We start from the raw sequence: 15,931 nt of genomic DNA, 5'->3' as shown, positions 1-15,931 counted from the left end.
AACTTGATATCGATATACGATATATCGAGTAAGGGAGAATTGACTGTATTTGCATTAAAATGTTTGATCTTCATAATAATATCTTGTAAAGTTATGATTTGTGAATTGCTTTTGAAGAATCACAAACTGTTATAGTTTCGAAAATGATTTATGAATTTGCTACCAACACATTCTCCACACTCAGGATTGAACCTTTTCTGTACAATCCGAAACAAAGAGTTTCAGGTGGTCCTCTATTTTTTCACATATTATCAATCAATCACATAAGAGAAAGTCTAAGGATATGCTGCTAGTGCCCCTTAAGCACCACTTTAGTATCGGATGGTGAACGTCATGCTTTTAAGACAGTGTATTCTGTGCTGTTTAAGATTTGACGTCTTTCAACTGACGCCGACCTGATCTTTTTATCACTGTTCACATCACGAAACTGTGATAGAAACATCGAATCAATCGAAACTGTTTCGAAACATCAGCTGTGATTGTGAAAAGCTCAATGCTCCACTATACAGGGCAGTGACTGCGGTAGGATAACTCAAAGCAGCATAAAAGGAACGGCGATGATCAATCTTTGTAAACCCATATAGAATTAAACAGTTCAAGTAGTATTAGCTCAGAACTTATGGAATTTCTTATGTCTATAATGATTTCAAACGAGTTGTCGCAAACTGCGTATCGAATGGCCTTCCGCTAATTGTGATATTGATGCTTATCAGATAATCTGATACATCTCAGATATTAAATGTGGGCTTTGTCCCCAATCGAATGTAAATTCCGGTGGTTCAAAATGTATTTTAGTGTTCAAAATATGTAATAATAGTAGGGTGATGTGTTAGTATCCATCGTATTAAGCTTTGATCAGTGAGAACCTTCAATTTTCCCAGTATAGCAGTAGATGATGCTGATACAAGCCGATGCCAAACAATTATTTCCCAAAACGGCTTTTGCTTTAAACAATAAGATTTTGATGAATCTTGATCGTCTTTTTGGAAATAATGCGATTAAATTTGCTTCTTGTCGTATTCTCAATTCGTCGTATCGTTTTCATTTCTGTCGCAATCAGTTATCAGATTCGTATCACAACTAACGGCTCACAGTGTCACTCACTATGTCAAAATACAACATATTAACGCTATAATAAAATGTTTTACTAGTATATATAGATCTACTGGCATTCCTTTCGCATGATGAAATATTATTTCCTTTAAAATTCATTGTTCGCCATCAAAATTCAGCCCCAACATATAAACACAATTCCTTTTGACAGAACTATCATGACAGCTGCTCACAGTGCAGCTAAAACAACACAATCAAAGTAACCCTTCTCTACACCGAGCATCGCGCCCAAGCTTTTTTTTCTCAGTACGACGGATTTCTTCATTCTCAATTATATGCGGTCGTTGAGGAATTTTCATAAAATTTCGTGAAATCTAGAAGTTCTACGGCGTGTAATTGGAATGAAATCCTTCTGTGAAGCAGTACGAAGGTTTTCCATAGTGAAAATAAGTGCCTGGTGAAGTAAATCACACAGGAGGGCGGGAAGAAACTTGTATCGTAAAGTGGTGTGACTTAGTCGATCGCTAAGCATTTTTTCGTTCGTCCATGCGGTTTTGCGGTTTCGGTGAAAAAGTGCAAAGTAGATAATTGAACTGAAGTTATTTATCGAAATACAGTAGTTTTATAGCATGTTTGGCGTACAAGTGTACGAACCATAATAGCTTTCACAACATTACTCTTGGAAAATGAATCTATGTTGCAGGTAAGTTGGAATATCCGCCGTAGTGGAACATTTTAAGTTTGATACAACGAATTATAGCGTTTACGACGAAGTAGAACGAAATTCTATGACGATAGGTCCTAGATCCTATGACGGTTCCTGCAGAAATTTCTCCAGGAAAATCTTTGTAATTTCGTAAAAAATAATAGGGTAACGACTGTTTATTTCGTTCTTAATCGCTAACAGTTGGCGTCAGCGGCAAAAAGTACAGGCAACAACCTTTCGAACATTCAGTTTCTGTCACCGGCCGCCGAGCGACGACACTGTTGTTTGTATTCCTCCCACTGATCACGCTACGCTGAATTCTCAAATTTCTCAAACTTTCAACACAAGCGCATGGAAGAATGGTAGTCGGAGAACTGTCAAAACGTATGGAAAATAATGAAGAACGTAAATTACTTGCAATTTGGAAACTGGATCAAAAAAGTAGTGATTAGAAATCAAGTGTAAAGTGAATACATAACTTTTTGTGTTTAGTTCATCTTCCGTAGAGCTTTCTTGGCTTCAGGATTTCGTTTTTACTACCACTGAAAAAGAGCCATCTATTGCCTTTTCAGTTTTGAATATCGCCCTATTCTAGGAGTTTAATTTAGGAACCCTTTTGGGAGTTCTATTGAGAATTATTCAATTCCTATAGAGAATTTGGAAATTTTCAAGTGTTTCTTTCGGAAAATAATTCAAGAAGTACTTCAAATAATATAATTTGGTTTCATACATGAATTTAAACTATTGATTTAATTGATTCATTATTCCTACAAAAAATCCGGAGGCAGCTCATTGAAGAAATATTTTTTTAGCGGGTGTCCAGTTAAAAAATGAGAATGAGAATCTGAAATAAAGGTTAAAAGTGTATTTTTGTTTCTCTCCAAGAGAATTGCTCTCTGGACTCCCTAAAAAAGGATGTCATGTTTCTTTTCGCTCGGGTGCTGTCAGTTCAATCAAAGATGGCGTCGAGACAGTAAACACTCCACGGGCGTGTTGTACGGTTTAACAAAACGCCTGGTAAGTGTGAACAAATGACCCCTTTCAAGAGGAAAACGTGCTCGTTAGTGAGGTTTACCGGAACCCTGAGCGTGGAGCAGAAGGCCGGTAGAAGAAAAAAGAAGCAGAAGAAGGAAGCGTTGAAGAAGCTGTTCGAGAACAAGGATGGAATCTCCATATTTGAAACAAGTAAAATCTATGTATGAAATAATGGTAGAATTCTTTGAAGGAATTTCAAGAAGAACTCCTGCAAAGTTTTGGTTGTATTAACATTGAAATCCGTAGAGAAATTTTTATATGTATCTCTACAGGAATTTTGGAGATCTGAATGAAACTCTCAGCTTTTTGATGTAATTGATGGCCTTGATTTTAAAACAATTCATGAAGGTATGCCATGTATTTCTGAAGGCAATACTTGTGATTTTTTGCAGATGTGTATCTGCATGAACTTTCGATAAAATCCTTGTATGAATCTTATTAAGAATCTCCAGAGAAATTACGAGGGATCTCAAAGACATATTTACGAATTTCATGCAAAATGATCATTATACACAGCCTCTTTATCCTTTTTGCATTAAACGTTAAACTTTGAAGGTCATCCACATCCTTTTTCGTTCACAGTTGGCAAAGTGGAGTTCGAAATGCGTTTTGGTTCAATCTGTTGTCTGAGTAATGGGTCCATTAACGTCTGAAGATTCCATTGGTAAAAGTCACATTGAACGGCAGCCAAGCCAAGGGATATAAGGATTCCATAAAGTTCATCTAAGAATTCCCAAGAATAAAATTCACAAACATTTTTTATGGGGATGAATCCCATATTTCTCCAAGCATTTCGCAAGTGTTCTTCCAAGGATTCCGACATAAATTCCCCCGGAAATTGTCTACGGATTCATGTCGACATTTTTCCTGGATTTGGTTTTTATTTTCCCTTAAGGTAATTTGTAGCCTTCAAGCAGTTTTTACAGAAACTCCTCAATTGATTGCTTTGAAAATATAAGTTCTTTACCACCATTTATTAAGAGATTCGTAAACTATTCCAATATTGTTTTTAATTAATTCCACTGAATATTTCTTAAGAGAAAAACTAACATTATATCTATTTTTTAGAAATAGATTTCTCTCGAACTTCAAACAATTTCTCTCGAATTCATTTAGGAACTACACTCAAAATTCCTATAAAAATATTCAAGGATATTGCAAAAGTGTTCCAAGAATCGGTTCAAGATTTTCCAAGGAACGCTTTCAAATTTCTTCAAACATTTTCTTGGCATATACTCACAATATTTCCTTAATATTACTCTTTTGCTCTGCCAAAAGTTTTCCATGAACTCTATTAAACAAATATTTCACCAAGTTCTTTCCCGAAGAATTTCTCTATTCTTAATGAAACTCATACAGCGAGTTTATCAAAATTTATGAGAAAAACTAAGATTTTTGCAGATCGCCAATATTCCTACATATATTTATCATGTAAGAATTTCTTCATGGATTCCTTCAGAAACTTCTCTTAAATAGTGAGAATGAGTTCATCAAAAGCTATTTTTAAAACTCCTCAAAAGATAATTTGAAAGATTCCCCCAGAATTTCAAATCCAGATTTCTAGATAAATATTTCCTAGAATGTTCCGAAAGTTCATCGAGAAGTTTCTTATGGCATTCCTTTTTTAAATACTCAAGATTTATTTCTTCAACTCCTCCAAGGGTCTATCTAGATTTATTTCTAAGAATATCCTATGCAGAAACTTGTTGAAGCCAAGAAGCAATACTCTGAAAAAGTCCTACGAATTCTGCAGAGGAAGTTTTGGTGTTCTAAGAAGCATTCATAGATAAATGATAGTAAATTCTGGAGGAAGCATAAGATAAAGTCTTGAAAAATCTTCGAAACAATTTCTAAATCATCTGTGAAATGATTTCTATTCGAATATTTGGGGAAATCCTTAGAAAAATCATATCTAGGGAATTTATAGAGGGATTTATTTAGAGACATTACAGGGTTGTGCGAATCAAATTTTAAATTATTTATCTGAAGAGACTTTAGAAAGATTCCGAATTTACATCTGGTGCTTCCTTCAAAGGGCAAATCGTCTACTGGAAGCATTAACGTGTCGGTGTCTTTTTACTTCTAGAATTATCGACGAACTTTTAAGAGAATAGGGCTGTGCAAATATCGATATTATCGATAATATCGATATTATCGGCTCGATTTCATCGATACGATATCCGATATTTGCCGACGCGATATTTTCCGATATCGATAAAACTATTGTCCGTCCGATAATTAGGACAACACTCAATGATTTTGTTAAAACTAGTTTAACGAAATTTTAGATATTCGTTAAATGTAACATACAATAATTACAAAATTCAAATATTTGACTTCATAATACAACAGTTGGTGTCAAATGAAGCCAGAATAGTCGATATTGATTGAAAATCCCTTTATTAAAAATTTTCGGGTATTGGTTCGATACCGATAATGTCAAATCCGATATATCGCCGATACCGATATTTAATCAATTGGATATCGCCGATACCGATATATCGTCCTTGTGCACAGCCCTATAAGAGAATGAATTGGAACAGGAAGAATTGTAGAAATATCTTACAAAATTCAAAAAAAAAAAAAAAACTACCCAGGGAACTTTCTGCCTTAGAAATCTCTACGATTGTACCCGATGTTATTGTATAACTATTTAAAACAAAGTAACTTGAAGAATCCCTTTAGGGGTCGTCTATAAACCACGTGGTCATTTATGAGGGGTCTTTCAAAAAATCCAGGAATAATTCTAGCAGGAATTCTTTGATAATCGTTGTAGATTTTTGTTAAATTGCTATCAATGACAAATAAAAAAAAATGTTTGATGTGAATTCTGCAAAAAAAAAAAAAAAATCCGGAGGAAGTTTAGTGGAATTGTTGGAAGAATCAATGAAAGCGTTCTTGGAAAAGTCTAAGAGAATTTTATCACAAATATATAAAAAAGAAATAATGGAATTTTTTGAGGAATCCTTGAAAGTGTTCATTAATCTCCAATTCAGTTATTCATTAATCTGAAACAATTTCTAAAGAAATATCTTGAATTTACTGAGGAATAAAAGGAAAAAGAATACTAAAGTGATTCTTAAAATCATATAATTTCTAAAGCGGAATTCCGGGTTTATCTTCTGACTCGAGAGCTCGAGAGGAAACATATGATTTGTTTTAATATGCTTAAGAATTTCCGATGATTCCATCTTAGGCGAAATATAGGAGGAATCCCTGTAAACTTCCCAGTAAGTTCTTTATTAGAGATTTTGAAACAATTCATGAAACTTTGTAATTTGAAGAAAGTTCTGGTAACATTACAAAGAACCTTAAACCTTAAGTTATTGCTTAAAACTCTATCCCGAGAAACGATTTCTGGAATGAACCTTGGAGTGATTATTTACGAAATTTTTGAACAATCGAAAGAAAAATACCTAGAAAAATCTGAGAAGGAATTCTTTGGGAATATGTAGAGTTATTTCTTATCCATCTTTTTTGACATATTATTTGATGAATTTCTGGAAGAATTTGTTTTAAGATAACTTGAATTCCGTGAAATATTGTTGAAAGATTAAACTCAATATGTATATTGAAGGCTGTTAATAGAATCATCAATTGATATGTGGAGCGATTTTTTCCTATATCTCTTTCGTTGGCCGGAGAGGGGAGGCAACGGCCCTCCTCTGCCCCTCTCTGTTTACGCCCATGAGCTACATGCATGGCTACCAATGATTTTAGGGCGAGATCCTAAGTGAAGCGAAAAATCATGGAAAAATCGTAACAGAAACCCCTAGACATCCTCCTGGGGATATTTTGGTCATATTCCTTGGAAGAATAGTTACTAGATCGAATGCGCGTGAAGTCTATTTCAGGGAATTTTGGTAGGAACTGTATGGATTCCTTATATCCCGTTTCAATACCTGGCTATGCTGAAATTTGCGATTAATGGAAACTGTATACACCGAATTGCGCATCTTCAACCTTCTTTCAATCCTTCTTCAATTTTCAAAATATTCAAAGGCAATAAATTGACCCGTTATTCGGCTAACAATTTAAATTAAGCGATTCAGATTCCACTTTGCTCACTTTAAAAGAAAAACTGGGATAGATGTCTTTCATGATGCGAACACGGGTATGTGATATTTGTGCATACAAAACCAAGTCATAGAGAGTTTAATAAATTTAATAAAAAGTACTGAAATCAAACCCCTCTACTAACATTACGATTTACCGTGGGAGGTAACTTTCGTAAGCAAAAACTATCAAAAACAATAACGTATATTCATAGTAATCCATAAACCTTGAATATTTCAACTTACGACATCCTTTATCCTCATAATATCTTCATCATTCACGATTGCCTCAATAATAATTCCCTACCGAGAGAAAAAAAAGTATGCCTTTCTGCCCTCATTGCTCCGGCTTTTTATGCAGTGCAGAGATTCACCCTCGCTATTCCACGGCTACCTCCTAAATGTCATATCTACATAAGCACGCCATCGCGAGGCCAACCGTTTTCCGTTGCCAAATTCTGCATAATGGATTTCGGCCCCCTTGCCATCATCTCTGTTTTATGTTGCAAAAGTGTATCTACCATCCGTTTGGTTTGAACGGTCAAAAATCCTGCCTGGACCAAAAATTATGTTTATTGCCGCTCCTTGATATTGAAACATACGGAGGGTAGCATTGAATTCGTTGCATTGAACGTCCCTTGGGTTTCATGATGTGTTTTTTTTTTCCCGAAAATATGTAGCCATTTTTCAAAATATATTGTTCATGTAAAATGTGCGTAGTAAACAGGGAAATGTCCAGTCAAACGGTGACATTTGGACTTGAAGTTTAGAGCTTTGCTCTTTTCATTGGACTTTATGGGTGATCACCATAGCTATTGAAGACCACCAACGCTTCAGATTTCTTACCGTCGTCATTACTTCAGTAATTATGTTCGATCGCTTCTTACAGCTGCCTAATCGGTTGCTCAATACCTCTAATCTTAATTCTCCCACCCTGTCAACTTGGAGAGCGGCTGATATCTTCCTTGCATCCGAGGTGCAAAGTGCTGCATCAAAGCTTATTATTGGTGCAAAAGATGGACATCCAATGTAACCCAAGTCACCACCGCCGGTGGAGAGAATACACTAGGCTGGATCGGGAGATAAACGGGCGTGATTTATCATTATGACCGTGCCATTAGGCGTCTTCGTCGTTGGTCGTCTAGTTATGGCCGATTCGCTCATAATTCAGCACTAATCTGCGGAATATCTAGCGGAGTGCAACCGGTAAAGCTACCCAATTAAGCGCATTATGGTAAGTGACTGCAATTAAGCTGAATTAAAATATAGATTTTGAAAAATATTACTTGAATGTTAATAAGTCAAGTTGTGGCATAAGAATGTAATCCCTACTAATCGAATAGCACTTTAATTAGCTCTGCTTGCTAGTATAGTGCTATTCTACAGCTGACATGCTCTATACCAGCCGTATAATAGATATTAGCTTTTTTATTGCAGATCCTTTATCAGTCAGAATAAGTCTTTTATCAGTTTATCTGTGCCACCAAAACCAACCTTGAACTTGACTTATACAAAAGTATAATCGCACCATATTTCAATGTGCCAAAACAGCCACTTCCTAAACAACTCTATCCTTTCCAGTGCGGTGGTAATCTCTGACACTCTCGAACCCTAGAACAAGCCGCAGAATTTCTCAGTTGCCCAATCTTCTCCCCCTCATCCACATAACTCCCCTGTATCGCCCCGTGTCGAGAAAATAAACACGCATATTTGCGGAAGCTGCAAGCAGACGTTCAACCACCGTAAAAAAGGCGATAATCACCCCAATAAAACCGACCCCTGGGCCTCGTTGTTCGTAGGTTCGAGAGTCTGGGGCGGACGGCAACACGAAGCCAGAAACCAGAAATCCGCAAACACACCCCCTCGACGAATTAAAAATAATTTCATTAGGATAGAGAGAAGCACGTCATCGCGTTGTCTTCTTGTGGATGGCTATGGAGCGTTATCACAGTTTTGATACTGGTGGTAGAAGAGCTGGTTGACTACTCACACTCACCTTTAGCTATGGACAATCAACTACATAGTGTTCTACTGGATGCAGACAAAACCGCAATTCGGGAAAATCCAGCCAGACACTCGATTAATGACGTCTAACGACAATCCAGAAAAATGTTCACTGAATTTCGATTACTTTTTCAAATCGACTGTTTTAAAATTAATCAACTTTTTAACATTTTTTCGCTTAAATTTTGCATACAATCGTCTCGCATTCAAGAACCAGGTGGTTTCATTATTTTCCACATACATTTTATGACAAAATGATAAACCGTTTTATTCAGTTACTTGCGACATTTTTGTATAATCGACTCAAGTAGTGTTTTGTTTTGATTCGTGGTTGAGTCACTTTGTCTCTCCATACAACGGAGCGGTGAAAGTAGCGGTTAGTCTGCGAAAATTGAAAATCTCACTTACGCCGCTTAGTTAATCCGGAATTAAACGTTCTAAAGGTGAAAAATCGAGTTGGTTTAGAGCGGAACGCGTAGAATTTCGTCTGCGAAACACGTAGGATAGATAAAGTAAGTTTGTTATTTTTTCTGACTTGAGACTGTTTGAATAAGTTTTCAAGAAATGGTGAAGTCAATAAGTCCACAATTTGTGTGACGCTTAGAAAGGGAGGAGGTAGGCTCAAGCGTTACGACTCTTACAAATATTTGAAAATTTCCTTACCGAAAACGTTACGGAAGATGCGAGGTGGTCATTTTATTTTTTTGCGTTACCTAATAAATGCATGTTGCCTAGAAATGTCTTCCGAAAACAAGTAGTATTGGCAGTATGCAGAATGCCAGAGACATTGAAATTGTATTGGAATTACCGTTTTGTCTCAAATTCCGAAAAGACTTATATTTCGAACAGTCGGAATTTGTATAGCAAGTTGGTTGAAATCACGGAAATATGTCATCAAATTTCCAGAAAATGGCAGTCATTTGCAACTCAAATTTAATGTATTTAAGTTGTAATGTTTCTCTAGTTTGAGGTCAGTAGAACCAGTTAAGATGAATTTTCCTGAAAGCAGTCTGGATGAGATTATCGAATGACACATTAATATTGCTAGTATCCAATCTACGAAGTATACCTAACTACGCTAATGCTAACACTAACGCTAACACTAAAGCTAACACTAAAGCTAACACTAACGCTAACACTAATGCTTACGCTTATAGAACCCGCTGTGATATATTTAATTACAAAATAATGCATTTGAATACGATTTATTCGTGGTGTTCGAAATTTGAATCAAGGTTTTCACAATATGAGACACTTTTAAACAAATCCTTAAATTTTTATTGTAAAGAATCATAGAAGAATTGAACATCCTGTGAGGAAATTTGAGTGGTTATCTTTAAAAATTGCTATAAGTCGTGGAGTGTTCGGAATACGAGTCATGTTTGGAATTTGAGACAAAAGGATGCATCATTATTATGATTATTACACTCAATAATTCACAGTCAAGATTTGCATAGAATTTCAAGTTTTCGAAAATATCAGCTGATTTATGCCTATCTGATAAAAGTCGTAATAAGCCTTAAGTTTTTGAAATATGAGAAAAAACGTTATGTACTTTTTATAATTTCAAATTGATATGCAGTTCTAGAGCTTTATTTGAAATTTTAACCATTGTCATTTTAGAAGCGAATTTCAATTGGTGAAAAAGTCAAGACAATTTACACCGTCTTCAGCCAAAGGCTGCACAGACTGAACGATCACTAACATTAGGCAATGGACAACACGAAACACCCAGTAGACCAGTGATGAATTTTTCGTTTGACGAAAAGTTTCCATCGTCTGGAGCGGGAATCGAACCCACGCCTCATGGCACAATACGCTTAAACGATTGACGTCGCTTACCGCACGGCCACGAAGCCCACTAAAACAGCAATAACAACATAATTATACATTTTTGTCTCTAGACAAATCGGTAAACGTCTAGAGAAGACTGAGAAATCACTTAGAAGTGAAAATCGTTTTTCCTTCAGCTTTGCTGCAACCTGTGAGGTGATTAATCTCAAGCTCAAGACTTGAACAAAAAAGCAGTTGTCGTCATTTTGGTAAAATCGCGTTAAATCATAAAATTCTCAAAATTAAATTATCCATACGAGTTTTGATAGGAAAACGACAATTACGTTTGAATTACTCAAAAAACAAGTTGATCAGCTCCTCTACCAGCAGCTTCAATTTTTTGCCATGAAGAACTATTCAAATCGCTATAACTTTTTTGTTTCTCAATATATTTGCACCAGTTCTGTATTGGTTTCGATCACTGGTATTCCGAAATTCCTTGGGGACCGACGCGTAGCCATGGCCCACGTGAAAATCTCAAGTTACAATTTTTTCTCATGTTCGGATATTGGCTTTTCCAAACTATACTTTGACGAGAGTCTGTTGTAAAAAAAATGGAACAAATCTGTTCAACCGTTTTTGAGTAATAAGCTTTTATGTTTTTGGTACCACTCCGTCCGTGACAAGATCTTGAAAACTTCAAAAAACATCATTTTGTAATTTTTGGATTTCAACTGAAAAAAATCGACTGAACACAAAATGGCGGCCAAAGAAATTTTATATGGGAAATGTCGGTCCTCCAAGGAATACCGGAATATTTTTAAAATTACTTGACCAAAAGGTCAATACCGATACAGAATACAATACCAATACAATACCGATACAGATACAAAAATAGAAGAGTTATTTGAGAACTTGTGAAAAAACGGTGCAAAAATATCAAGAAACAAAAAAGTTATCGCGATTTGAATATTGTTTTGTGGTGAAAAAATGAAGCTGCCTGTAGAGGGGTTAAGATAGGTTGTTTCAGTAAAATCGCCAAAATTTTCCCGCCATTTTTCGTTACAATTTTAAGCCTTTAGGACACCAAAGTTTTAAGAAGCACTGGCTTAGATGAAATGTAAATTTCAATGTATAACAGTCAATATCTCAAAAACTGGACGAACTATTATATTGTTTAGAATGGCTATGAATTCAACAGCCCTGAATCAAGTAAATAACAGTATTTTTGGTGTGAGGGTCAAAAAATTTGTGGCACTGTCAAATTTATCAGAATTGCAACAGAAATTCAAATTTTTCAGAAATGCACAGATGATAAAGTAATGATCCTTTCGTGAATATGATTCAATTATCCAACATTTGTATTTACGAAGTCCAATTTAGTCCTTATTACCGTCGTATGGAAATCAGTTGTAAGCATTGTTTTAAACTTAAAATGGTATGTAGGAAATTTATGGTTAAAGCATTTTTTTCCTACAATTTGTTTGTAATTGAATACAAACACTAGTATACAAAAAAAGAACTCCAAAATCTCAATTCTTATTCTTCTTTCATTTGCTTTCAGCAGCATTTCGTTTAATACGAGTAAACATTTTCTTAGGAAATTTTTCAAGAATTGCATGTTGAAAGTTGTAGGGACATCCCGCGGGCTCAAAGTGTAGCTCATTTTTTACCCGACTTGACCCAGTGGCTCACCGAAATAACTCCGGCCACAGGAATAATCCCGAGTTTCTCTGGCCACTTTTACAAACTAGACAACAAGAGAGCAATTTTTTGAATTCGTTATGTATTCGCATTTTTGGGGTTTTAGCATTTTTGCTTTCCCTCAGGCCTATACAGTTTAACGCATCTTGAATGCTTGACTGTCTTGAAAAAGCAGAAGAACTGCTTTTCAAAATCTCTCGGCTGTTAATGAACATTTCAACGGCACGGGTAGTTTTTACTAAAAAGAAACTAAAATGCTTTTTTGTTGACATTAGGTTGCTAAAAGAAAAGAGTGCAGGTTACGCGTTACTTATTTGGCAACAAATTCCGCCTCTCATATCAGATAGTATTGTTTGTGTCAAGATGTTTTGAGTCGCACTTTGCTCGCTGTAATTTTTCCGCACGGAAAAATGTTTCGCTAGGAAAATAGTGGCAGTTCGCTCATACTGGATTAGCTGTCAAAATTGTACTTTACCGCTCTACTTGGGATGTCGATACCAGCCTTTATAATATTAAACCCTGTAATAGCTAAGGAAGTAAAAAAATGCAATGCTGCAGAGAGTGGATGAAGGAATGAACGAGTCAAGAAATTTTTGTTTTCATCTTGCTTTTTATCCAGGCGTTTCGCTTATTTTGACAGTAGAAATAAATGTTTCTGAAGGTGCAACGTTTAAGCAGCACTATGCCAAATCCTGCCTTACGGCTACACTGTCAGAACCTATATGTCTCATGAGCATTAAACGCCTGAAGCTGTATATATTGCAAAATGAATGCTATATTAACTGCTTAATGGTTACTTCGGTATTTACACTAGCATTAATTCGGCATTTTATGCGTCCACGCAATAAGGTATTAAATGCTCATCGCTCGTATAGCGGCCGTTAGAGCTTCATCAAAGCAGGGTTTGGTGAAATAACGGGCTGCTTTCCATTCCATGGCACACCGACTCTACAATGTGCCTATGGATAATGAAGAATTCGAGGAGGAACGAGCTCGAATCTACACTGCTGCCGAAGTAAATGGTTACGAAAGGAAGTTTGTGGACAAAATCTTCCAGAAACACAAACTCAGGAAGCAACGCCAACAGGTTACAACATTAGAACCAATTAAAGAAGAAACGAGAAGAGGCAGCCTGCCATTTTACCCTAAAGTAACTAATCCCATCAAAACATCATTGCAACGACAAGGTATACAAGTTGTACATAAAAGTTACAACACGCTTCGAGACCTTCTATGCAACCTGAAGGACAAAGTTCCTCCTGACGATCAGTCGGGTATTTACCAGATTCCATGCCAGGACTGCTCTGCGGTCTATATAGGACAAACCCGGCGTCAGATAAAAATAAGGTTAAGAGAACACATGAATGCTGTGGCTTCCAACAGAACAAATGAATCCAGCGTAGCGGTTCATGCATCAATCTGTAACCATAGCATAAACTGGCAAGGTGCGAAGTTAATAAAAGCAATAAGGAAAGCTTCGCACCTAAATGCATGGGAGTCCATATTCATCAATAAGTCTGAACAGCCATTGATGAATGAATTCGACCCTCCGATCACGTCGTGCCTCTTCAACATAGCAGACATCACAATACATTGAAGCATCTCTTCGTTTTGGACGTATACGATCAACGTACGAAATCATCGCAGTCAGTCGGACATTGTCCTGTAAATGGGCTACATCGCGCCCGAAACCGGTCGACAAAAGGTAAAAAAAAATTAAAACTTTTTTGACTATTATAAGAACGATAAGTGTTATGTCTTGTCTCGCGTCGCGTCTTGTATGTGTCGTTTAGTTCTTACGTTAGCACACACCACAAAATAAGCGAGCTGGTTAGGTGCTTGTGAAATTCTTGGCAGACTCCAAGCAACGTCCTAAGCAAATCCTTGGTAGATGCCTAACAAAAGAATTAATGGATTTATAAAGATTTTTTATTGGCAAATCTTAAAACACTTGCACGTGGATTCCTGAAAAAAAAAATGACTATAGATAAGTTTTGATTTCAGTTTAGTTTTCAATGAATTTTGTAGAATATACATTTATGAGCGATATTGTTGTCCTGCGGTAACATTTCTGTAGATCCAAGAATACTTTCTCACGGAGTTTGCCAATTCTACATAATATTTAGTATCAAATTCAGTAAAAATACAAATGATTTGTTTCTCTCCAAGAGAATTGCACTCTGGATGATCTGTGTGTGAGTGAGTGAGATCTTTCCACTTTCCACCACATATATTTTGTTTTCATAATACATAAACAATTTTATTGATTATATTTCTAACATATGCATTTTGGTTTGGGTGGGACCATCAGAGCACCCGATTGAAACGAGATGGATAGAAAGAGTGAAACTGTCAACTTCCTATCGCTAACATTTCGTGGAAAAAGGGCGGGCTCTTCTCCCCATCTATTGGGTCTATCTGGCAAGCAAGGGCTTGATTGTACGATTGTTTGTGTGAACTTACTTTTGGAAGGAGATTCTTTTTTCCCTGCGGGTTTCGCGTAAGTGTCTCTGCTTACGGGTCCGCTTTCGTTTTTGGCCCTTCAGACAGGAGTCTGATTGAACATAAAGGGTTATACACACGCTCAAAAAAGCGTTCTGGAAAACATGAACTGTCAAAAATACACCGTGAACTACCATGATTGGTCTCGTATACATGATCTAGTTCACGGTATATTTTTGCTTGTTGACGAGTTCACGCCTGCTGTTCACGGATACGAGAACGGATTTTTTTCTGTGCAGTCTTGAACAAATTGTATTGTTAGAATAGACCATTACTACCGGTGAATACCTTGCTACAATAGATGGCAGCTCGTATCATCATCATCATCATCAAGAGAATTGTACACTTAGATTAAATTACTGGGGTCGGTAAAATTTTACTGGGTTTTCGAACTACCGAAAAAGTCAGTAAAATGAAAACTGTCGCCACGCGTAATTGAAAAGCAAATTTCACCATGTTATATTTTTTATCGATATATGATATAAAAAGAAAGCTCTGCAAAATTGCAGTACAAAATCTCTGTTTTTCGATTTCTGACAATTTTTTTTAGTTTACTGACTTTTTCGGTAGTTCAAAAACCCAGTTATTTTTACCGAACAGATTGAGTGTGTGCACTCTGGACTCCCTTAAAAAAGGTGGCGTTTTACGTTTCGCTCGGGTGCTGTCAGTTCAATCCAAGAGTGCGTCAAAACGGCAAGCATTCCGTGAGCGTGTTGTACGGTTCAACGGTTTTACCGTAGGGAAAGGGGTGGTAAAATGAACACCTTAAGGATATCATCTTGTTTCTGATAGAAAAAAAAGTATAGTTCTATCGCACAACATCAACAAAAGGGGTGTTATCTATAGCAGCGACACGAATTCAGACTAAAATTGATAAATTTTCACATATTTCTATAGCTAGCAAAAAACCGATGCAAATGTTCATTTTACCTGTGCTATGTGGGTAAAATAAACAGCTGTTGGTGGTGAAATGAACAATATGCAAAATACGTGAGCAGAACAAAAATTTTCATTGAATTTCCGAAAATATATCCATTAATGATTGTAACCCATTCAATAATAAATTAAATGGCAACAGATTTGACAGATCAAATTACAC

General features: G+C 36.3%; 1 protein-coding gene across 1 annotated transcript in view; it reads right to left on the bottom strand.

The window, feature by feature from the left end:
* Window positions 1-15,931, bottom strand: part of LOC5576000 (nuclear receptor subfamily 2 group F member 1-B) — a 279,752-nt gene that overhangs the window by 35,532 nt on the left and 228,289 nt on the right. The gene's annotated exons all lie outside the window — the stretch shown is intronic.

The sequence above is a fragment of the Aedes aegypti genome, chromosome 3 (genome assembly GCF_002204515.2).
Source record: "Aedes aegypti strain LVP_AGWG chromosome 3, AaegL5.0 Primary Assembly, whole genome shotgun sequence".
In the NCBI taxonomy this organism is placed as follows: domain Eukaryota; kingdom Metazoa; phylum Arthropoda; class Insecta; order Diptera; family Culicidae; genus Aedes; species Aedes aegypti.
Note: the sequence above shows the minus strand (reverse complement) of the source record. Positions and strands in the feature narration are given on the sequence as shown.